The sequence below is a fragment of the Malaya genurostris genome, chromosome 3, assembly GCF_030247185.1.
Source record: "Malaya genurostris strain Urasoe2022 chromosome 3, Malgen_1.1, whole genome shotgun sequence".
Taxonomy (NCBI): Eukaryota; Metazoa; Arthropoda; class Insecta; order Diptera; family Culicidae; genus Malaya; species Malaya genurostris.
In genome coordinates, this window is record NC_080572.1 from 176,702,699 (window position 1) to 176,726,459 (window position 23,761).

Consider the following 23,761-nt stretch of genomic DNA (forward strand, 5'->3'; position numbering starts at 1 on the left):
AGCAGTTTCAACAGTCTTTATAATCTGATTTGACTGGTATTTTAGTCTTTTATTACTAAATCCGGCTATAATTTGGATCTGCCGCAGATATTATACTACTGCTTCAAAAATGTTACTACTCATGAAAACCGTTCCGAAATTATGCATACTGTAAAGAAATTCGAGCAGTTCGAGTATTATCGACACATATTGTAAAGGTTTTCAAGAAATATCAATAAACCGGAAGTAGTCATCTTGGAATTCAGAACCATCAAACCCGTTCCGAAAATACCCATATTCTGATAGTTTGTAACGAATATCGATGAACCGGAAATCGCCATCTTGGAAATTGTTGCTTCTTAGAACATCCTTTTCCTGCAAATACTTATAATTTTCGTTCCATAGTTATCCATTATATTATACATATCCAATAATATACATACTTAGGGAAAACTTTTTTTACGTTGAAAATTTCAAAAAAAGTAAACTTTTTTTACGTCATAATTCGATTTATGAAGTCCCGATTATTACGTAAATGGAGGTTTGGGTGTATAAATATGTGGCTTTGCGCAAAATAACTTTGTTTGATTCTTGAAAAACAAAAAGGTTTGTCCTTCAACTAATATAATCTACAGAGTAAAACAGTTCTTAGATCGGTTTAAGTGACGAGTTTGAGGCTTTTTCCGAACGTAAAAACTTCATGCGTTTCCGAACACAATAACGAGAATAGATTGGAATTTATATTTTTAGTAAAATGCTGAACCATTTCAACTATTGCTCAAGACAAACAATTTGTAAATTTGATCAGTATCTAACGGGGAAAACAGATTGAAAAAATTACATGCGAATATAATTCTGTAGCTAGTTACTATCCGGAGCAATTGTTTTACCAATTAAACTAACCTGCATGTGAAACACATGCAGAAATTGCTTGATTGACTAGAAGAACCGAGCATGATTCGCTGTGCTCAGGCGTCATGACATTCACTCATAATCACTAGTATCTCTATGGCAACCCCACCACCAGCAATCACTGAACGTCATATCGCAAGCCTATCTTCACTCTCTGCTTTGCCGTGAGACGCTGGTTCAGGATTTTGATTTTGTCTCTTTTACTGCCTAATGGGGATACAATAGCATCATCATTCTCGCTTGATACTGATCAGCTAACTCTAAGTCTAAGTCTTAAATTCTAATAGCTTGGAGACTTTGGAGAATTTTAAAAAAGTTATTAGTTTTTAACCAACTAGTTCAATTATCCTTTTTGTCGTGAATACGACTTACTTTACTATGGGGCGCCTTTTCAAAATTAGCCATATGGAAGAATGGGCAAAACTTAATCGTGAATATCTCGACTTGTATTAAAGGCAGTAACATAATTCTTTCACCATTTCATCAAAAATATAATCAGGAATTTAGGATAATATTTTGAACAGTGTGAGATAACCACAAACAACTCAAAAATAAAGGTTCCTCATAATTTGAAAACAACGCGGAAAACTCTTTACTTTCGCTTGGGTTTTTCGTGCAAGGACGACGATTTTGAGGTAGTCAGGCACATATCTTCAACTGAACGTTATAAAAGGGGAACCGTGGTCGAAAATCCATCATTTCTTCTTGTGCGTTGGATGAAAGCAGACGTCGAGGCGAAAAGACGCATTCAAGCAGCGGGATCGGAGAGCGCACCTTCTGCGTGGTTAAAAACGCTCAGGTTGTAGTTCTCATTTGCCTTCCGGTCGTCAAGGCGAGAAGACGCATTAAACCAGTTTCGCATCATTTGGCACTGCGAGCGGATGTGTTAAGGTTTGTTCGCAAAGCTAGTTTCAATTCAAGCAAGAACGATTGCATCAGATGCTGATGGTTTGCATTGAAGAGAAAGAAAACAAGAAACGAAAAGTGAACAACATTATATAAAATCAGCCGTTCTAATGGCTCTAAATGTTATCTAAAGAATTATAAAGATTACTTCTTTGCAAATCGAATGTAGAAATCATCAGTTTAGTGAAAATTCAAAATAATTTGATTTGCTTCGTGTACTTTTCGCTGTGCGAAAATCGTTCGAGAAAAATGTTCCGAACTGTGCTAAACATCGTAGAGAATTCCACAATTTGGTCCTTTTAAAAGGCATAAATAAATCCTGTACTGCATCTTGATAGTTTCTTTCAATGCAATATGCAAATCCGAAATGAGATAATCGACATCAAAAATCGTTGAAAATTTTAGTAGTGAAAAGGGGGAAAGTTTCGCAATTCACACAATCGATCAACTATCAATTCAAATTCGAAAGTGTAAAGAAATCGTGTCAGTTTTATTCGTATTCACGACATCCAGTTATGTCTCTGACATTACACACTTTTTCCAGCATGAACTCTGTATCGGTAGTAGATTTAAAGACATGAAATAGTTTCAAGTCATTATTAAGTTATAGTTTCATAAACTTAATCGAAATTTTACCCCTTGAAATAGAGTAAAATTAATAACGGTCTAAGGTGACTTCTTTGAGGAATTCCGGAGGTAACAGCCAGAGATGCCAGGTAAAAATTTTAAATATCTTCAGACAGGGTTGCAAAAGTCTGTATATCCGAATCTGGCATCTCTGGTAACAGCGCATGGCGAGATAGTACAGTTTCCTTTTTCAACTATCATTCCGACAAAAATCGATGCAATATTCAATTGAATCGATTCGCTCTGTGTATTAGCTAGTAAGTTAATATATAAGTTTCTTTTCCCCTTTACAAAATACAAGTAGGTTTACAATTTTCCGTACACAAAAATCACAAAATTGCGGAAGCAAATGATGTATTCATGGTAATAACCAAATCATGTATATAGTAGGGCTGCAAAGTTACCACTTGTGGCTGAACACCGAAACACCGATTTAAATCTTAGTAATATAATTTTAACTCATATTTCAATACATATTTATTAAAAATAAAATGATTGGAATAAAAAAATGAGCTATTCAATCCCAGTTGTTTTAAAATTTGTACAAAAACGTTATTTTGCTTGGTAACTTGGCTACCTGTTCGTCATATAATCCATTTGGGCTTGATTATAAATGCAGAAACCAAGATAATTAAGAATAATAATCCTCTATAACCGGGTAGAGTGTGAATAATCAGCCTAACACGCTGTAAAACTAGGGATAAGTGGGAATCTGTTCTCCAAATTATGGATGACTCAAAACAGTGTCTGAAGGAGAAATGCGATGTTTACTCAGTCGGAACTAAGGTGGACGCTTATTCATGTAGTTAAATAAAGCAGCCCTAGTTTCTAACCCTACAAAAACCACTTTATTCAAGTCCCACGAAGATCCTATGAATTTTTTGTTAGATTTATCAGGTTGACACTCTAGTGTTTCACGGCGATCAAGACAGATTCCGTCAAAAAATTCACTCCAATAGCTTTAAAAAAAACTGGATGAACGGTTCTGTACTCTGCACAAGTGGTCTGATAGTGTGTTTCTAACCATTTTTGTGGTGTTTTTTAAATGGTTTATTTTTAAACGGCAGTAAAGTACCCTTACATTTTCTCCAACTTCGAATCAATCTCAATGCATTTGGTTTCATGCTTCCAGATTCATAATGAATCAGGATTAAGTAGGTTTCAAAATACCAGGCCACATTGAAACAAGCTTTTCACGGTGAAGCGCACGGTTTATCTTCCCAAAGTAATTATAATAATCGAAAACAGTTTAATTTTTTTAAACAGAATTCAATTTGTAGCTCCAGTTACTATCAGTTAATTGTTGTGATTTTTTCCAATAATTACAATATATATTTTCGGTTAGTGTTACGTCGCCATTTCAAGTTTCTTCGAATTGGTTCTGACGTATTCGACATTGTTCATGCCCGAAACAAAAATAACTAGCAAATATTGATGATCGTTTAATGCAATCGGCACCAATCACCCAGTAAATTAAATTTTTATTTCAGTATTACGACAAACAGAACCATTTTTACGTACGTTTACCGAAAGCCTTTCGATCTTCGCCGTCTCATGCTGATAGCATCATTCGATAATGATCGAATGAAGCTGACCGATTCCCACTCACCCTCGATCTCCTATTGCTTGTAGTATCTTCCAAGCGAACAACCTCCAAAACCACCGGCACGGTGCACGCGAATCGATCGAGCGACCGATCAGTTTCGGGGTCCCCCTCCGTCAGACATCGTGTTTGGTTTCCATTTAAGGAGATTCTGTACGCCGACCGCGACCGAAGGAAACATGTGGCCGGCCGCAGACGACAACCTGCGATGGCCTTTGTCAGAAGCCTTTCAAAAAATCGAAACTCTACCCCCACCGTTGTGGGAGCGAGAGATGATTAAGTTACTCTCCTGACTGCCATTGATCCTATTTTGCAGTAGCAGACAGAACTATCGGATTGCCTATCAGGGCGATAGAACCATTCTACCGAGTTCAGCGGATCGGTTGGATCGGTGATTGTCTGGCAACGGAATCAGGAAGAACAGTAAACATGCGAAACCTCAAGCTCCAGCTATCGTTTCTTGTGCAGTTGCAGTTGAAGTTGTAATTATATTCTTTTTTTTGTTTTTCATTGCCGCATCAGAACCGACAACAGATATTTTGCTTATGAAGAGCGTGAATGTCATTGGCATCGTATAGCTCCCGTGAATTGTAGGATTATGTTATTTTAAGGGAATCGTAAAAAGAAGTTGAATTGCCGCAGTTGTGATGGGTTTACTTCCCATTCGTGCCAGAATCGTCCATACGGAACACAAACGGCAAAGTCGGCAAACGGACAAAATTTAAAGCATAAGTAAATCAATTTTTTTTATATTTTAGACTCAACGGCGGTCATTCTGATTGGTGTCCGGATTAAATGAAAAATTGTAGGAATTTATGAAAGTCTTCCCCTACGGCGAAGGTACTCGAGATTGTCCTGATGAGCCCTGGGAATGGGTGATCAGAAGTGAATAATCCTTTCACTTTGACCTCTGGTAGGGACCCACTCGGTGTGGTTGGAAAGCTTTCGATGGAACGCATCGTAAAATGTGCCATCATTCATGATAATTTAATGCACATCCATTGGAATTGATAGACTCTTCCGAGTGAGCAGTAGTTTCGCAGGTACCGGCAACGGCACCGAAGGCAGAAGGCAACGAGGCCAGGATTTATGATGTTCAACTGATGCTCGTCGTGCTCGACCGTGGTTTGGCGGGACGGAAAGCAGCGCGCGGTTCGGATTGGTTCATGTTTGAGCAAATACAACACTTATCCCGATCCGGGCGCAACCAAACCCGCACGGTGGCCAAGCGACGGGCAACGGAAGGAAAATAAAAAAGAGGGAAGGCTTGTAAATGAAAGCATTTGTGTAATGTTCTTCGTCTCGATAACAAATGGGTTCCGATTTATCACCTTGCTTATTAGGGAAAAGTCACGAGTGTGACTGTGGGATTAAGTTATGGTTACGAGCGGTGTGTGCTGGTGCCGATGCTGATGCGGTTTCTAATAAGCTGGGTGAGAAATTTTAGCGTGCGCATTGCCGTTTTTATGTGCTGACTATAAAGTTCAACTTCATAAAGTAGCTCATTTGGCGGGAAATTGAGCCGGACAGGTGATCCGAGTTTACTCAAGACTTCACTTCGTTTTTTTTTATGACTGCAAATTTAAAATCATTAAATCGTCTATAAGTACATTTTACCTTTAAATTGGCAGTAAATTATCGATTTTTCGCAATCAACTGGAAAAACACTTTCCGCGGTATGTGAACAAAGCAAGATGGATATGTAGTTGGGAATTGGTTTTGTGAGTATTTATTTTATCATATCCCGAGATCTTAGCATATTCTTTTCACCAAATCGTGATAAAAAACGTGCTTAATCCACCTAGCAGTGAGATGATACCTTTTTTTATCAATCCGCCTGTGTTTTTGTCTGAATATTCTTCGGTGTTTCAGTTTTCATTACATTATTCTAATGTCCGTCGTTTTAAGTGGCAATTTGAGATTTTAATCACTCATTACTCTGTAGTGTCGAAACTGCAAATCGGATCGAATTTGAATCTAAAAGTGTAACCATCGATTAAACATTCTATGATGTATCGAAGAAATTTTCACTTTAGGGTTTAGGGTAATTTAAGGTGCTTCCAGAGCCGGTATTCAGGAACCAGTATAACCCAAACCGATTCGAATGGTGATATGACGAATAAATTGCAATATTTTTGAGTCCAACTTTAAAGCTTTTCGGGATTGTAATCTTCTGTATCGCTTTGAATTTTAAAAATTCATCATTCGTCAGAATTGGATAATATTGGATTTATTTTAATTTGAACTTTTGTTTCTGAAATTCGATTTGGCTTTTAGCCTTTCTCTATAGAAAGGTATTAGAATTGGTGGAAAAACCGACTTTCTAACGGAGCATCGGAGACTTATAGTGTTATATACCATTCGACTCAGTTCGACGAGATCGGAAAATGTTTGTGTGTGTGTGTGCACTTTTAGAAGATATTTGAACGCGCTCAATTTTCTCAGAGATGGCTGAACCGATTTTAACAAACTTGGGCTCGTTTGAAAGCTACTGTCGGGCCAATTATCAAGTTCGAAGAATGCATGCTGTGACTTTTGGTTCCGGAGATATGATTGTATAAGTGACGTAACCGGAGATATGATTGTATAAGTGACGTGGCCCATGCGAAAGGTCAAATGTTAGCACTCTCTCCAACATATTGGTCGGTATTTCACGAATTAGACCACCGGCCTATAATCCACACCAAACAGTCACTTTTTTGGAATGCATTGGTAACTCTGGCTGGTCTTCACTCAAGATGCGGTAATTTTGCTTGTTGACGTATCTATTTAACCAGAAATGAACTTCGTCATTGAGCACTATTTTTCGATAAAAAAGTGGATCTTCCTCGATTTCACTCGTGATCTGTCAAAAATAGTGTTGCCAAAAACAGCGGGCAGAGCGAGTTAATTTTTTCGTTAAACCAATCTGAACAATTACTGTGAGTAAAATGAGTAGAGGTTTTTAAAAACCTATCACCCTGGTATTCCAGAACCGCAGGTAGGTCTCGGAGAAAATTCTGCATTTTTTAGACTATTAGTCCTTTTATTTAAGATTGATTTTCTCATCGGTTTTGCCGTTTCTGATCAAGCGAAGTGGGCCTCTGTAGGAAAGTTTTCACCAATGTTTCCGGTACTTCCTGAACCGAAAGCCAGAGACCGATGTAACTGAAGTGGATTGAAATTTACATTCACCTATGGGATTGAAGGACCTCTAATTTGATTCTGAACTTACAAGAATTGGCATAGCGACCAATTTAGAGTGTTTGTACTTCTGGCTTCGAAAACCGGGTACCGCAGTGACTTTAACGAATTTATTTGGTAATCAAAAATCTGCAGTCTTTAGAAATTTATCAGTATATGTAGAGAATTTGCTACTCATCACGAGGTCACTTATGAAAAAACTCTTGAAATTGACACTAATCACTCTAAATATCCGAAACTGAAGGTGAGCTTTGAATAACAATCAAAATTTTTATGCGATCTTCGAGATAAGTGAGTTACATTTTTTTTATTTTATTAATCTTCGAATGTTTTTTTTTTGTGACATTATTTTAATTGTTTTGCATATCATCCTGCACAGTGGTTTGAAATTCATTAGCTGCTAAAGCGTGGATCCAATGCGCATAGTTTTTTCGGAGAACTCATTCACAAAAGCATACAGCGTTATTTATTTTTATTATTATTATTACAAGGGCCTATTACAAGGCCTACTATGGTGAAAATCTATTTCAGTTCAGCTCTGCACTGATGAGTCAAAGACGAAACGTAAAAATAATAAAAAACGGTTATGTGCCCTAGCACAAAATTTTGCTAACCCCTAAATGACTATTTTAGTAACTTTTATACCTTAAGAGCTGAGGCCAGTGTGTTTTAGGGCTATTTTCACGCTTCACCTCTGATTTTCTCAGAAACGGTGACGACTATAAAAAACCCCTACTAAAAATCTCTTAGAAAATTACTTTAGATTATTCTGCCAAAATTTCAGAATGATTCTTTGACTTTAGCGGTCGAGCGGTCTTTTTTCTGAAGGAAGAATTGCATAGCTGAAAACGCCGTCTTTCAACTCGTTCATTGAATATCTCGCCTTCAAAAGTATGGATCAAAAATCTATCCTGACAATGTCTAGATAATTTAATTTAGATGCTATTTGGTGCATAAAAACATAGGTGTCACGATAAAAATGAAGTGAATGGTATTTCTACAACTTTCAAAAAGGAATAACTTTACCGAAGAAACGATATGCCTAAGACAAAAAGTATCGGATACATACATAGAGACCCATACCCGTTGAAAATTTATAAAATCGGCACCCGTACCTGACAAACATATCTTTTTCTGTACCCGAACCCGACCAATACCCGTCGAGCTCGGATTCGGGTTGGGTTTCGGGTACAAATACCCGAAACGCGACCATCTCTAGTGCTAACTGTGTTCGAGACAATTACTAAGAATGTAAAAGTACATATTTTAATTGAAGATTGTGCACGATTCTGATTTTTTCGTTCACAAAATTATTCAATTATCTTTCGTTATTGAAACTTGCACGTTAATGCAACTTGCACTTATAATTAGCTCCGAAGTACTCAGTTCTTTCTGACGTACCGAACAAAAAAATATTAATTTACTTTTTAAATATTATATAGACTCCATTTAACTACTTATAAGAATCATAGTGGCAGACCAAAAGCCAAGTACATACACATACTTTTTGGAAGGTTCAACCTAAGTTAGGAGGTGTGTAACGTGGCAATCTCGAATTGTATTATTTATGTTAACGAAATGAAATATGAAATATGAACTGCTTGTTAGCCATTTTCTTACGAAAAACTTGTGCAAAAATAACTTTTTCTAAAAAAATATTTTTTTGAGCGGTTAGTGAAGAGGAGAGACGAGAGGAAGGAAATTGCGTGAATATCTAAAGGAAGCAGATTTAGACTTATTTTAACATGTTGTAAATATATGGGAAATGGGAAATTGTTTATATAAAAATATTTCAAATAAAATTCAACTGGATATCATAAAAATATATAGCATTCTGAACATGAAATTTGCATTTAAAGTTATCCAAACAATACCAACTCGGTTTCGCTACCTTCCTAAGTAAAGTAAAATTTGTGGAAGAGTTTGAACCCGCTCGGAAACGACTTCTCCTTCATAAGAAGTTCTAAAATTTACGTTTCATACAATTCCAAAACCTTCCAAACGAATTCTAGAGGGATTTTTGGTTAATCGTTTATCTCAATTTTTTTCAGATGAACAAACAAAACTACTTAACCATGGGCTAAATCATGAGATGGATCTTCGACGATTGTTTCACTCAGATCGAGTTGTGCAATGCTTTCTCGCTGAAGAGCAAAGTATGAATTTTAGATTATTAAAAAAATCGTTTGGCGCGCAACCAGCTGTTTTGCGTGGCTATTTTACTGAGCATACTTGATCCATGTGCTCTATAATCTCGAACCACATGCTTAAATGATTATGGACACCACATGTAGAGCATATATGTTTCCTAAGTCATTTTCCGGTTCATAAATTGTGTTCAATACCTTCAAGTCAAATTGTAGAAAAGTCCTGTATGAACACTCGACAACAACATACGCAATATTACAGACAAATTAATGCATATTACCTGGACAAGTTCTTCAATAATTGGTAGCTCCAAAAAGTACATAAAAGTGAAGCTCCAATTTACAGATTTGATTCATGGATACAATTTCACTGTCGCGATGAGTTCAAATGTTATTAACTATAGGATTGATATATTGTAGTGACGTGACAGTGAACAGTGCCATTCAATGGTGACAAAGAACGTGAAATTGTAATGTAATATAACATAAGAAAACGGAATTTTCAAATTTGAACAAAATTTCATTACACTGGAACCTCAATTTACGTGCAGAGCCGGGGGTGCATAAATTACATTTCGCATAAATTAAATAAAACATCGCATTATTTCATTTGGCTATTTTCGACTGTTCCTGGAACATTCCCACACGTTCAAGAAATTCAGTTAAACCAGGTCTTAAGATCTACACGAGCATTCAGCATTTTATGTACAGTTTTGTCAATTCTGTTCATAATCGTAGAGCTATATACTGCTTACTCGGGTACTTTGATCTTTTCTTGCATGTGGTAAAAATAATATGAACCGAGAACAATAAGTTTGTTACTGCCCTTATTCTTAAGGCCTAAACTCCAGGTAGTTTTTGGATGGCCTAGTGCAATCACTATTATTCTATTGATCGCATGTGGTATCACGAATGTGGACCGAGAACGATAAGTTCGTTACTGCACTGTGTTACACAGGTAGATCTTAAGGCCTGAACTCCCAGTAATATTTGGATGAACCAGCACTTCCTAATAATTCGTCGCAATGATTCCATAAATTGATTGAAACAAACAGTATAGACCACAATCAATAAACTCGCTAAAATCATCGGTTACATTGGTAGACCTTAAGGCTTGTTCCGAGGAGGTTTTGGATGAGCGAGTTTTTCTACAGATCTTATCACAGTATGTCAATTTTCTGTAATTAGTCCTACGAGTACACACTCAATAGTCATACAAAACTCACCCGTTAAATGATTATATACAATATCTGTTTTCAGGAGAATTCTTGGATGCCCAAGATCTTATTTAGATTCTTCGGAACTACACAATCTAATACTATACTATTCACAACATTCAATTCCCTGAAGGCAGATTGTTCTGCATATGCATAAAAATTGTAATTTCCACCATTATGCAAAAACCTTTTTTTATGCGATCATCGCGTAAATTCAATGAAAAATCGTGTTATTTCGAATAAAGCGCGTAAAAAAGTCGCATAAATTAAATTCGCGTAAAAAAAAGTTCGCGTAAATTGAGGTTTCAGTGTACTTCAATACATCATACCCGTCATGCATCCAAATGTTTCCCAATTATCATTTTGAGATGCTGATGTCCATTATCAGGGAATTTGGGTTTGCGCGGTTTTGAATTTTTGATGCATCATCTGGGGGCTCGCATAACGATTACTTTTTGCATCTTTTTGTTTATTCACGATGCGGCTCCAAAAGAAAACTCATTTTCAACTACCAGCACCACCACAATCATCACCATTATCATAAACTTTGCTTGAGTGATGATTTGCCATTAATTATCAATATTCCTTTTATGCTCTGCGTTCCAGCACGATTAGGACCCTAATGTGTGCTGAGATCTCACATGCTCTTTTTGGACAAAGAGATTCCGTCGAATTTTAAAATGAACTTTTCCCGCTGAGTTAACATCAACTGATAGCAGTTCCGTCCACGTCCACTGACCAGACTCGGTTCTCCGAATGGACACCAAAGATGCGGACGGCTGCGTCCCCGGTGCGGGATTGACCTCGCGACATCGGAAAATTATCGAGAATTAAATAAGGAGTTAGTACTCAATTAAAATGAACATTAAAAAGTAATAAACATAAATTTTTGGCATGGTGAGCTTCTGCAAATGCGGTGCTGGTCTACTGCTGTTTTGTGGTTGACCTGAACGGTGGCTTGTACCTTGTGAACAAGCCCGGCTCATGTCCTTGGTCGTATGGTAAATTGAAACCAATGCTAATTTTTTTTGCGTGGAAAGATTACAATGTTTCAATGGTTTCTGTCATCCAACCGAAGTCCAAGTCTTCTCGATTGAAAACGCAGTGATGTTCAAAAATCCAACCACAGTAACCGTAAAATATCAACAGTCCTTAAATGCAAGTGTTTAAATTCACAAAAACAAATTTTGATTTAAAATCTGTCTTTTTTCAAATGCTTTGCCGGAACACGAATGAAGTGTTACAACGCATCGGTCAAAAAGTCCTGGGTCCTACAAATATAACAACATTATTTTTTAAATTTCAATTTTACTCATATCTAGTAGGGTAGAAATTTTGAAACTTATTTTCTCAGACTTCCGATTTTTTTTTCTTGGGTACGATGAGTGAGAGTCAGTAGGAGTGAACACTTACTGCTGTTTACTGCTGCCAGCCAGCTCGCTCTATTTCAGATCATGCCCGTACTCACTCTAAGAGAGAGCCCCATCAATATACACGAAATGGAAGCACTCCTTCAGTACGTTAGCAGTGTGGTGCACAGGTTAGTTTTCATTTTAGTAAATCGAAGTGTATAGTAGCATCATGATAACCGCACGAGTATGACTGATCCTTCGAAAAAATATAAAAGACCGCTCCGAGTGAGGATGCATAGAGCAATACCCATTTAACACTTCACATAGGATAATGACAAAAACCACCAACTTTCGATATGCATTGTAGAATTGTACGTGGGTGCAATCTTGACACATTTTTTGTGAAAAATTGCCTCTCTTGAGTTTTTTACTAAATTGAGACTTGAATTTGAAATGGCAGTTGCTGTATAGTTGTACTAAATTCTTACATCATTTCTAATGATCATTTTCATGATTATCAGTCATGCAGCGATGTTCATTGGCAGATGATGATATTTAAATGTCGGAAGTTCAATACGCAATAGCAATATGCAATATTGATTATGGAGACAAAAGAGTTTGTTTTAATTCCAGGGTTGATTTACACCCATGGTCTAATTAGATTAAAACCGATTAAACATGAATTTGATTCATAGAAGAAACATGTAACTGTGGCAAGCATCTTTCTTCAAAAATCATCGCAACTGAGAAGAATAACTAACAAAAATTGTCATTACTAACTTAATATTCATTCATTACCTTACTACGATCAAGAAATAAAGGCTTCATTTGATTAATGTTCGATATCTTGTTTACCATTTTTGAGCACTCTAATCACTTGCCGAACGTTCGATATGTTGACAGCACTTTAAAGAACTCTCGGGGGGTTTAAAGGCTTGTTTGTGTTCGCTCTAGCCAAGTACTGCGCTCCTGTTACTTTTGTGTATGAAATTCAAGTAAATAGTGTAAATATTTTTGAAACTGCTGTATGAAACATGCTTTGAGCTTGATTAGATTGCATATTAAGCATTGGATCAAAACCAAATACGGTATGAGAGTACGAGTGGGAGCAGAAGTGCGACTAACGAGTGGCAACTAAAATTTTGGATTTTTTTCGAGGCCTGTATGCTCAACAACAAACGAGCTCAGAAAGAACTAAGAGTGTGTATGTGTTAGCTCTCTTTCTCCTCTTTCTGATAGTATTTTCTGTTTTGTTCGTGCTTGCTCAGTTTTGCTCAAAATGCCGCCGAAACAAGAAATATTTCACGAGCGCATTGTACAGTTCTACGAATTATGGACGCAAAATGACTTTGTTCTCTTCTCGTGCCTTCAACAACAAGGATTCTCTGAGTCAAAGGGATGCCGCAAAAAAGTTCAACTGTTCTCACCAGTACATCTGCAAAACATTGAAAAGACTCGGAATAAAGTACCGAAAGAAAACACGAGCCCCGGGATATACTGACGCACAGATTTCAACGCTGAATTCCCAATGCCGCTGGTTGATTAAAAAGTTTTTCCGGAAAACGTTTTGTTTTGGGCGATGAAAGTTACTTCCCACTTTCGAAGATGCAGATTCCCGCAAACGATCGATACTATTCAACTACCATCTCGCGCCTAGCGTATCGATACTTTGTCTTCCGAGTACCATCCCTAGTGCATGGTGCATCACTACTAGAACTAAGCACCGTGCGTTTCCTTCTAATAGAGCTTGAATGGAAACGCATGGTTGATTGTTGATTTTTTTGAAAAAATTAATAAAAAAAACTTATGGTTTTCCGCATTTTTTTAAAATTTTGAACCGAAACACTCTAACTCATTCAAAAATTATCAATTAATTACCAAAAAATTCGGATGGTACCAAAATTGGAAGTGAGGAAAAATATGTTGAATTTTTTTAAAGTATTTTTTAATGCAAAAAATATATCACCCAAAAATTTGGAAAAAATTGTAAACTTTCCCGATGATACCTAAAACAACCCTGATTCTTTTTCGGTCGTCTCAAAAATCTTCTTAAAAACCAACCGAACAACCCCAGCTGCGTAAATATGGAAATTAAAGGGTTGACATTTTGGAAAAATTGTATCCAGCACAAGCTCTTGCAAATGTGATATAACAATAGGAATTTTATTTTGAGGCAGGTTTCACATGCTAAACCGCCTAAAACATTTAATGCCTAAACCGATAATAAAACTTGTCGTGATTTTCTTCGACTGACATGGTGAATGATGGTTTTGCAAAATCCAGAAAAATTTTCCTCTGACTTTCAGTCATCTACACTGAAAATCATTTCTACCTATTTTTTGAGGAGAAATCACGCATTGTTGAGCTCTTCTATAAGCTACCCAGAATTAGGTCGTTATCTACTCAAACTTTGAGTTGATCGGTAAAAATGGGTAGCGTGCTTTGTTATGGCATAACACTTGTACTAAACTTACATTTACCTAAATTTTAAGGTCATCACTCGTTACCCACTTTAGTTGAGTTTCAGTTTTTAGTTTTTGCACTTTAGTTGATTTTGGGTAGGTTTTGACCCAAAGTTAGGTAGCGGCTGGTAAGTTGCCATTGAATGTTGTCGAGAGCAATCTCCATTTACAAAAACAAAAGTAAAGAAAGACTGGAAACCCGTTGCATCATTCTGTAGGATTTCGCATATACCTTCCAGTGGTACCACATTTTTGAAAACCGGATGTAAATTGATTCGCGTTATACATATTATATTGCAAAAACCTAAATTAACTCACCAGTGCCTAAAAAAGAACGAACGTAACACCTAGAAATTACGTAGGTCTTTTCATGAAAGACACTTGGCCAACCCGCCTTTTCGGTTAACCAGAATCTGTCATTGGCTCTTAGACTATTTTATCCACTAATTATAATACAGCTTACGCGTTTTTGTAATTGATTTTCTGCTTCTCGATCATTCTTATTACCTTGAACGACATATATCCTTCCGCATTGATTACTTTTGAACGAAAGAATACAACATTTTGGCGTGATCAGCCACATCTCTGATGGAAAGGAAATGACACACACAATGACTTAGCGTTAGCGGTTACATCTGTATATTGAGAAAAAAAAGATGTGGCCAAAAAGCCAATGCTTGATTTTGTCCCATCCCCATTGTGGATCATTTTCTATATGATTCTATATGATCATAATAAAAATTTAATTTAATAAACTGTGGTCATCTTAGAATCTTCATTTACATTCATAATAGAAGACACAGAAACAGGATACGAGCTTGTTGTTCTGAAATAAATCACACAAAAACCTAACTCAAGAATTGTGATTTCGGATGTAACGAGTATCTGGTACTTTCCAAGGCACTTTTAGAGAAAATAATTATCTTGACTGTTTTGCGCACGATCGCACCGATGCAACCTCGTGTTTCACTGACTCACTCCAGCAAAGGCCCTGCGGCAATCCTACCACAGGTATATAAAAATGTGATCGGAACTTGTGCGGCGATCAAGCGTGGGAGCAATAAGTTCATATTTATTTTTATTTTGTTGTTGCCTAAACTCCACTTTGGTGCCTTGGACGGATATTCACGCGATCCGGGCCCGAGGTGCTGGTAGGCGGGCGGACTGACGAATTGAACAAATTGTTTTCCTTTCCAAGTTTGGAACCATAAGTGACTGTGTTACCTGACTAACTGTAATTCCGGAACCTACCCACCGCCTACCGCCTAGCGACTGCGGCGGTGTGCTACTTCATCCCGGGCACTTTGACGCGAGGTGAAATATTTACTCATAGCCAGAGAGATCGAGATTGCGCTCGGTGGGGCTTGAAACACGTATACTTAAATATTTACCCATCGTGCCACTGGTTTTCTAGTTGGAGTTGAATGAATGAGTGTTTGGAAAGGTTCTCCCCCGGTGGATATTATTTGATTTATATTCCGTAATTTGTTGGAGGCAATAGGATTTTTGTTTCGCATCAACATTTGGTTTCACAAGCTCGGATAGTTAAATGAAAGCTCGGATAGTTAAATGTTAATATCCTTAAATGCTTTACCGGATGTATCGCTTAATGATTCTATTGATATAACTACGCTTATATGCATTGAGCTTAGTACTAGTGTGTCAGATAAAAAAACTTTTATTTCATTTTTCATAAATCACGTCTTTTCATGTATAGAAGACCTGAGGGAAAAGATTTTTTGAAATTTGAAGCGGTTGGAAAGTTACAAGCACTTTCGAACGCGTTTTTCTCAAACACTAATATTATTCAAATACTCTTACGCATGTACGGATGCAGTAGACACTTTGGTTCCTGTAGTAACGACATGCATCGAACTAACAATTCTTCCTCTCCCAAGCAGATCTGCATTTGAACGTGGTCGGTGTCGCATGCAGGAATCAATGTAGTTTGCACAGTGTGAAACATCGTTTTATTATGTAGCGCGTTGTTTAAAAAAAACATTTTGTAAGTTTAATTGGTACTGTTCAATAACGGAATAATAACGCACGGGTGGTCTCTAATGCTAATGCTAACTCTAAACTAATCAAATAAATAAATAAATGAAGCTACCAATTATTTCAGCTAAATAATATCCAAATACATAGTTGATGAGATTATTTTTGACCTAGACATACATCGATTCAGGCGTTTTGAAATCAATAGGTTTTTATTCGATTTCCCGAGTGCAAACGCAGAAGTTTAATTCAACTGCAGAGCAAATGAAATCTTTTCAATTTCAGTTGATTTAACTAACTTTTTCAACTCTTGTTTAATCCATCCAAACTTCAATTGTTGATAGTTCCATTGGGATGATTTTTGTGCAGAACTAAATATTTATAAATGTTGATGACTGGTTCCGCCTTTCCACAAAAAAACGCAACCTTATGCCTTTCCCTGTAGAAAGGTAATAGAATTGCTGAACCGACTTTTAAACGGAGCCTTAGAGATCCATATTGTTACACGGAAAGACCAAAATTAGCATTTTGGCGAAAAAATTAGTTGATTTTCTGATTTTAGTTAGTTATTTTTTGAGACAACTAAAAAAATCTTACTTTTGCTAATTTAGATTTTTTAATTCTGATTCTCTTAATAATAATAAAATATTTGTTGAAATGGCTATTTTTTTTAGTTGAATTCACCAATTAAACGTGCTGTTATTTCTTAGCTAAGGCACGCTTCATATCCATTCAACTAATTTTTTAGTTGAATTAGAGAAATAAAACGTTGTTTTCAACCAACATAAATGGTTGAATTGGTTTTTGCAATTAGCAGCTATATGGCGCTCGTTAACACCGTAATGACTACTAGCCACTAGATGGCACACTACTAACGAAAAAATTTCAGTCGCGGTTATCTTTTCTATATTTGCAGGTATAAATACGATGTTGTATTGGAGAAAAAGACATAAGCGAAACATAAACTTCTTTTTTAAATATTTTACTTCTAAATCGCTGTTTTCTTCATTCGACTTCGCGAAATCGACTCTCTCACTGAAAACTTTGAGCACTCGGAAAACAAAAACCGAATACAAGTAGTACACCGGACGGCGTAGCCCGGAATACAAAAAACATCATTTGACGTATACAATTAGAGTACAATATTCGAAACTCACTTCACTGTTTCCCGTAAAAACATTATTACCCACAATCGCTTCAACTGCGCACAAATTCTGAATAAATACACTTTCCACTAACAGTTTACGTCATTTTTACATATCGGTTTAGAAATTTATATAGGGATATATCGTAACACATGCGAAAAACATCTAAACAATTTGCGAGCAGTTTCAACAAGACTGTCCCTTTTAGCTTTTTAATGGATTGTTTTGCTTTGACACTACTGTCCTTCAGTAATGACGGTGATAGATAAATAGAATCAAAGTTTCTGATTTTAATAACGAAATTAGTTGTCAATGAGAATTACGTGTTGGATCGAAATATTGCTGGTTTGTGTCCAGAATATTCGCCAACTGAACACATTCTCTAAAAATAAGAGTTTTTTTCAGCACAGTAAATTCTAAATTTTAACTAATTTTATAGTTATTTTGGAAATTTTGTTGTTAAAATCAACTAATTCAAAAACAGTAATACGAATTAGGCGCAGAGCTAATTTCGGTCGTTCCGTGTATATACCATTCGACTCAGCTCAATGATGTATGTGTGTGTATATGCGTGCACCTTTTAAGAAGTTTTTTTCCGTTCAATTCTCTCGAAGATGGCTGAACCGATTTCAACATGCTTAGGTACGTTTCGAAGCTACCAGAAGTCACCGCTGTTTGAAAATCAAATAGCGGTGACTTCTGGTTTCGGAGATTTAATGTTATAAGTTATGTAACCGACAAAACGCGTTGTTTTAATATCGCTCGATTTTCTCAGACATCTCACCCATTGGTGAACCGATTTTAAAAAGCTTAGTATTGTTTGAAAGATACTATTAAGCCATTGATTGAGTTCTAAGACCAAATGGCTGTGACTTCTGGTACCGGAGATATTCCAAGTAGCATGCGTTATTACACTTCAATGACAGTAACTTATATGAAACAAATTCATGGAACAAGTTGAAGATATTGCAACATGCATTATAACGGCTATGTATCCTGAAAAACATAAGAGGCGGAGCTTGTGCGACTTACCGAGGGTTGCCAAACAAGTTCTCAGTAATGAATATTTGATTTGATCCAACACGAAACAGAAAATAGTTTGTGTCAAGTTACAATTCGTTGATGTTTTTTTCCATCCAACATTGGCATCCGATAATCAGAACTAAAATATAGAATTCAATCATGTTTAAACTCACTATATCTACTCAAAATCTACGCGCTATTCGATATTTATGGTAAAGCTGTTCTTTGTACTTATTAAAAACGCACGCGCCTTCTATATTTTGTGTGTTTAGAACATCGACATATAAAATAATATTTATGTTTTTATTCCCGTCGTATGAAATTTAGAGCTAAAAAGTCGAAATGTGTTGAGATAGAGTATTTTAGTGATTAATATTGCTTTTTGATATATCAAAACTGAAAAAGTTGAACAAACGCAATCAATAAAAATGCATTTTTTTTAATTCAATGAACATTTTATTCACTGATCATAATGGTAGCCATTGGCATCAGTTTTTCCAAGCATACACTCCCGTGACGAAGTGTAACAATATTCTCTCTGGTAGAGAGAATTTTCTTCCCAAAACCAAACAAGTTTGCTTCGCACATATACAGGCAAAAATTGCGCATTTGTCGCAGAATTAGCTATCAAATTCCTTTAAACTGTATCATTTTTTACTTATTCTACTTATTGATTTAATATTATTGTCAGTTCGCTTTCACGTCTCATCCAAGTCAGTCGAAAAAACAAAACCACTTACGTTCGGGACGGAAGAAACCAAGTACTGTATTGTGTAGTGAACAATAGAACGATCTCGAAATGAGTGAACCAAAAGCTACCGCCGGTACGAAAGAATACAATTATTGTTGATTCAAGGCAGTACTTTGTTCTATAGTTGTCTCCTTGTCCAGTTTATCACATGACTTACCGTAGTGAACAGCTTTTTGGCAATATTGACATGTGGCCATCTGATTGTCATAGGTAACAATTGATTTGCACGGGATTCTTGTATCCTGACCGAAAGTCACATAAGAAGGTATAGGCCTCTTCAAGCGCATGCGTAACAAACGTACACCATTTAGAATACCGGGAAAAAAGTTCTTCTACTTTTCTTTTTCGAAAGAAAGAATCTCTCCGTATTGGGACATGGTATGGCGAATATAAGGATCGATGACGCTTGAGAGAAGATAATGCACACGCGCTTCCATAGCACTATCTTCCATATATACTGGAATGTTGTACTTAATGTTTTCGTGCTCCACATAGTGCACATTGTTGTTGTCTTTTGCGAATTGAATTGCATCCAACTCTTTATAAAACTGGATGTAAACAACATTATTTGTCTTATTGCATTGAAGTAAATGCACACGTTTAATGTCAATTTTGCACTACCTGAAGTCAACAATAATGGTATTCTTTAGTAGCGGCGTTAGCTTTTGTTCGTTTGGTTCACTCATTTCGAGATCGTTCTATTGTTCACTACACAAAACTGTACTTGGATTCTTCTGTCCCGAACGTTAGCGGCTTTGTTTTATCGACTGACTTGTATGAGATGTGAAAGCGAACTGACACTGTTTTTGTATTTCTTTGTTGCATCACAACGAATACGGTAACCGATATAAAATCATTATTTAACTTTGTCTAGCAGTGTGTCACTTTTCCATTGTCACATTTTGTTACGGCGACCAGTTGGCGACCAAAAACTGTCAATGCGAACACGTCGTAAGAGTTAAATTACCGAAAAAGTAAGTCGGAACTTATTGTAACTTAGTATGATGAGTTGTGTATTTGTAACAATATTTAGACTTCATTGTCACATCATAATACGACTTGTTTCGTCATGTATGACATGCGACCATTGCAGCATTTGTTTTATTTTATTTTTACCATTTTTATATTTATAAAAAATAGGTCTGGAATTCGGTCGAACTTTAGAAAAAAAATCCGAGGCTCGGAGGGACGAATGTCATATACCAATCGATTCAGCTCGACGAACTGAGCAAATGTCCGTGTGTGTATGTGTGTGTATGTGTGTGTATGTATGTGTGTTGTCAACAAAGAGGTCGACATCTCAGATATGGCTGGACCAATTTTGATCAAACTAGTCGCAAATGAAAAGTCTCCCCGCCATCCTGAACGCTATTGAATGGTTTTGAGATCGGATGTTTACTTTTCGAGTTATACAAAGTTTTATGTCAAAATTTTCAGTTTTTTGACAATATCTGTCGCAACTGACCTTGAAAACAGATTATGTTTTTAGACTTAGATTGTCAAAATCCGTCCATTTTTAACGGAGATATCGATATTTTTGTGTAAACGACTTTTCGCCTTATTCCAGTAGTAGGAGCTTCACGCGTTTGATTATAAAGCGCTGTTTCGGATCCAAATGAAACACGATTTTTTATACTGTTAGATACAATTGTTTCTATGTACCAAAAAGACTGTGTACAGCATCTTTTTTCATGGCACTTTGCCTTGGACCAATTTTAGCACGGTTCGTTTTTGGCAACATAATCGTTCGAGTATGACATGTAAACTAGATGACGGCAGCGTTTTCAAGTTGAAAGTAATATCATAATTATTTTGATTTAAACTACTTACAGTAATAAATGCTGGAAGAACATTACTCCCATATACCATTCGACTCAGTTCGTCGAGATCAGCAAATGCGTGTGTGAAAAATCATTTCACTCAATTTTCTTGGAGATGACTTAACCGTTTTCTACAAACTCAGATTCATATGAAAAGTCGCATGCTCCTAAACAAGGTTCCTGAATTACGTTTGGATCCGACTTCTGATTGCGAAACCACAGGATGATATGTGAAACGAAATTGAAATAATGCAACTCATTTTTCTCGTAAAAGGCTGAACCGATCTAAGATTCGAATGAAATCTAAGAACCATCTATGATTCAAATGAGAGGTCTTGAAATCCTATAAAATTTCTTACTTTTTAGTCAGATCCTACTTTCGGTTCAGGAGATACAGGGTGATTGGTATAAAAATGTCCATTTCAAGTAAATTAATCAGGTTTATCGGGTTTTTAATTTAATTTATTTCAGTTTAAGCGGTATTCAGTTTTCGATTCGGAAGGTACCCAAAATTTAATTCGCACTACAATTTCTCAAAGATGTTTATAAACTACTCAGGTAAATTTAACTGATTTCGGTTACAGTATCGAATCGTTTTTCAAAGCTCAATCATTCAAAAATTCAAATTTAAGGGCTTATGGTCCCATACGAAATCGATAAATTTTATCCAATTCTGGAATTACAGGATGATGAGTTTTTAAAATTCATACCGATATAAAAGATGTAAATTGTTTGACGTATTAATTAATGGCCATACGAATCATTTTGGGTTATGCTAGTTCCTGAATACCGGCTCTGGAAGTACCATAATTAATGCCGAAAAACTCTAAAGTGGAACTTACTGCGGCATCTCAAAAAAATGTTCAATCGATTGTCACACGTTAAGATTCAAATTCGATCCGATTTGCAGTTTCGACATTACAGGGTAATAAGTGATTAGAATCTCAATTTGCCGTTTAAAACGACGATAATTAAAATAATGTCATGAGAACTAAAACACCGAAAAATATCCATGCAAAATACACATGCGGATTGATAAAAAAAGGTATCATCTCACTGCTAAGTGGATCAATCATGTTTCTTATGAACAAGTTACAGGTGATACTTGAGATGATGGTAAAAGTGATGTAACCGACAAAACGGTCGTTCACTCGTACTTAGGCTCGTTTAAATCTTACTATGTGCTCATTCAACAGGATTGAAGTCACTAGCGGTTCCGGTGATATAACGGTATAAGTGACGTAAACGTCAAAACTCATAACCGCTCGATTTTCCCGGATATGTAGTAGCTGGTATCAATAATTTTAGGTTCGTGCGAAACTTAAATTGGGCTGTGGGTTGATTTCGAAGATAGTATGGCTGACACGTCAAGTTTCGGAGATATAATCGTACAAGTGACGTAATCGAAAAAAAAAATTTTTTTCTATCCGCATAATTATTTCAGATAGCGACCTACATACTTAGATTTACCTTTTTCGAATTTCGGCAAAACTTTGCCGAGATTTGAACAGCCGAGTGCTCGGCAAGCTTTAAAACAACTGAAATTCTTGATCTGACAAGTAATTTGTGTTACTGAGATTTTCGGTTTCGGAAAGACTATAAATGACGTATCGTTGTTATCGTTGTTCATGTTGCGAGTTATTGCCTAGATTTTAAGCAATTATTCAAAATAAACTTTTAAATATGAAATAAACCTTCCAGTTAAAAGTCGCTAGTATAGATTTATTGAGGCGATTGTACTGATAGGCTCGGAAATGTAAAAAAAAAACATAATATCAGATAAAGAAAATACTGCAAATCATTTACACTGTAGAATGCATACACTTTCATGTCATTTCCAGTAGGGAACACAATTTGATTTCTTGCAGAAACCCAGATTGCGGCTACAACGAAAGTAATGGCTCTATAAAACATTGAGTATTTAAGGAAATATATCATACCGGATTCCAATTAATAATTTCATGCAGTAGACTAGCGTTACGAGAGTATTTATTCCGTGTGCGTTACGGTTTTCTGAGAGATTTCTTGTTACGAATAATTGATTGTACAAATTTATTTTTAATATCACGAAACATATTACTATAGTCGAATTTAATTTTCAGTTGCAATTGATTCCACATATGAGCACATGCATTTATTCACATCGCTCCGTTTTGCACTGAAGAAACATGAAGATACTTTTATGAAACACCGAATCTCGGTTAACTAAAAGCTGTTTACTGAGATTCTGGTAAGTTGACCAATTGCACGGTAATTTATAAAACCGAATGTCAGTAAAACATTTTGAATGGCCGAGAAAATGGCAATAATAAATCGAGTATTTTCGGAAAAGCTATCTTTGCCGTAACTTCGCCGTTCGTTTTCGGCATTTTTTACGCCGAGGTCGAAATGAAGTTTTTTAGTGTGTATGATCACGTTAAAATGTATTACTGCTGATACGGATGGTTTGAAATGGTTTGCCAAATATGTGACATAAACGCTGAAACATACTTGTGTGAACTACTCGAATCAATCTGAATAAACTGGTGTCAAAATCAAGCCCACACTATTGTCAGAAATTATATGATAATATAAAATCAATAAATATTATAATAATTATTTTCATTTTCATTTTCACACCACTAGGTGGATTAGGAATA

At 36.2% G+C, this 23,761-nt stretch overlaps 1 protein-coding gene across 4 annotated transcripts in view; it reads right to left on the minus strand.

Moving 5' to 3' along the window:
• Positions 1–23,761, minus strand: part of LOC131438847 (protein grainyhead) — a 454,054-nt gene that overhangs the window by 329,443 nt on the left and 100,850 nt on the right. The window lies entirely within an intron of this gene.